Source organism: Myotis davidii, unplaced genomic scaffold, assembly GCF_000327345.1.
Source record: "Myotis davidii unplaced genomic scaffold, ASM32734v1 scaffold152, whole genome shotgun sequence".
Classification (NCBI taxonomy): domain Eukaryota; kingdom Metazoa; phylum Chordata; class Mammalia; order Chiroptera; family Vespertilionidae; genus Myotis; species Myotis davidii.
In genome coordinates, this window is record NW_006283545.1 from 612,711 (window position 1) to 615,225 (window position 2,515).

At 47.1% G+C, this 2,515-nt stretch overlaps 1 long non-coding RNA gene across 1 annotated transcript; it reads right to left on the minus strand.

Moving 5' to 3' along the window:
• Positions 1-1,269: 1,269 nt before the first annotated feature.
• Positions 1,270-2,179, minus strand: LOC107183289. The gene is made up of 3 exons (XR_001514071.1): positions 1,913-2,179; positions 1,598-1,730; positions 1,270-1,494 (listed from the first exon to the last, which is right to left on the minus strand). It is a non-coding gene; the product is annotated as an uncharacterized LOC107183289 (long non-coding RNA).
• Positions 2,180-2,515: the final 336 nt, after the last annotated feature.

Here is a 2,515-nt window from a genome sequence, read left to right on the forward strand (position 1 = left end):
ATAGACACTTCTCCAAAGTGGACATACAGAAAGCCAAAAGGCACATGAAAAAATGCTCAAAGTCACTAATCATCAGAGAAATGCAAATTAAAATGGCAATGAGATATCACCTCACACCTGTCAGAACGGCTACCATGAACAAATCAACAAACAACAAGTGTTGGTGAAGATGGGGGAAAAAGGGAACCCTAGTGCACTGCTGGTGGGAATGCACACTGGTGTAGCCATTATGGAAAACAGTATGGAGTTTCTTCGAAAAATTAAAAATGGAACTTCCATTTGACCCAGTGATCCCAATTATACGAATATATCCTAAGAAATCAGAAACACCAATCATAAAGAATATATGCGCCCCTACGCTTATAGCAGTGCCATTAACAATAGCTAACATTTGGAAACAGCCCAGGTGCCCATGAGCAGATGAGTGGATAAAAAATCTGTGATACATTTACTCAGTGGAATACTATGCAGCTATAAAAAGAAAGAACTCTTACCATTTGCAACAGCATGGATGGACTTGGGAGAATATTATGCTAAGCAAAATAAGAGAGAAAGATCAGTATCACATGATCTCACTTTTATGTGGAATCTAAAGAACAAAATAAACTGATGAACAAAATAGATCCAGAGACATAAAAGCATGGAACAAACTGTTGAACCTCAGAGGGAAGGCAGGGGAGGTTGGGTGGGAAGAGATCAACCAAAACCTTGCATGCATGTATGCATGACCCATGGACACAGACAATAGGGTTGTGAAGGCCTGAGGCAGCGGGCGGGGGCTACTAGAAGAGGTCCATGGGGAGTGAGGGTGGGAAAGTGGGTATATGTTATCCTTTCCACAATAAAGATTTTTAAAAAGTAGATCAAGTTCATGATGCACATCTGAAAAATGGAAAAACTGACTTGTTACTAGATATTGACTGGAAATGGAATGGTTTACTCTGGGTGGTGTCTTAATAGAAGTTTCTTGATGAATTAGATAACAAATAAAAGAATATAGGACGGTTGCTCATGATTGGCCTCCTGGAGTAGGAAGATTCCAGAACTGGGTACGTGTCTTCCTTCAGCATGGCTACCTGCTCACCCGGACAGGATGTCAATATTTGATGACATCCTGGGACAGCTCTGTGTAACATGGGGTGGAGCGTCTCCGTAGGAATCAGTACCAGTTTTTTCAAGGAACCAGCATGGCTCCTTTCCTACAGGAAGAGCTGTAGAGGTGTAGGGAGAGCCTCCCACTTCAGTATTAGGCAGAAATGACGCTTCTAACTATGGCCTTCCGTTTGCAGAGAGTGGCGGAGTTGAAGATAGAGGAGCGGCAGTGTGAGTGTGTCTTTGAATTGAGACCCTGTTGGTGGGTGGGTTCCCCACGGAGACGTGTAGTTCAGTAGGAGGTCCGAGAGCCAGCGTTGGGTTAGCAGCTAATGGCACCATCTTCATTGCTGACAACCTCATGCCCTCGAGTGAGTTGCTTCTTTGTGCCTTCGCTTCTCTCTGCAAACTGAAAGACTCTATTGGTCCGCAACTGACATAGAGATTCCCTAGAACACTGAGGGGGTCCGCTGACCCTTCTTTATCTCACAGTCCCCTTTATTACCTCTCCTCGGTGGTGGCCTCCTTCCCAATGAGAGAATTCTCTGGGGTTCTGTGCTGAGCCCACAGTGGACCCAGCAGGGGCTCAGCAGTCTCATTAGTTTGAATGGAGGCATGAGTTCTGCATCTGAAGTTGTCTAGAAATTTCAGAAGAAAATTGCTGAAGAATTACAGAGAGATTCGAAAGTACTAAAAAACAAAACAAAACAAAAAAAACACAGAGGCCAGAAAGTCCTCTTGAAAATCCTTTTCCAGTTTCACTCAGCAGAGAGGACCTCCGTGCCTTAGGATGTGCCAGGCCATAAAGATAAGCACTAACCTTCCATCTTCTGGGAAGGGCTTATCGGTCCCATGTTTGGGGAAAAGCCACCTCCTGGGAAGACGACCTATCAGCGTCCTCATCCTGTACTTTACCAGGGTCCGCGTCCTGGGGTTGTGATGTCAGTCCCGCTGTTCCCAGAGGGAGGCTCAGTGTTTGGTCCTTGAAGAGAGCACACCCTGGAGGGGGCGGGAATCGTTTGCTCAGGATCAGGCCCCAGCCAGGGCCCCTCCCAGGCCCTCTGCACTTGAGATAGCTCAGGGAAACTTCCTCACTATCACTGTGACCTCCAGGGCCCCCGCGTTGCCAGTTAATCATTACATGGGCAAGGCTGTATTCCTCTGGCTTTCTGGCCTGTTTTTGCAGCTGCCTGGGTTTATTACTGGCCAAGGGCCTTGGCTGGTGTTTGGATTGCATACTGATAGGCGGCCAATTGGCCCCAGCTCAGCCCTCGCTGCATAGGAGTGAGGCTCCCCTTGGGAAACTGGAGCATCTGGGTTGTTAGCACCCACTTCGCCAGGTTGCTGAGAGGCCCAGGCACTGAGCACCCACATTTCCTTCTGGAGAAATCCCTCAAATAAAGTTGGGATCCAGGTAGCTCAG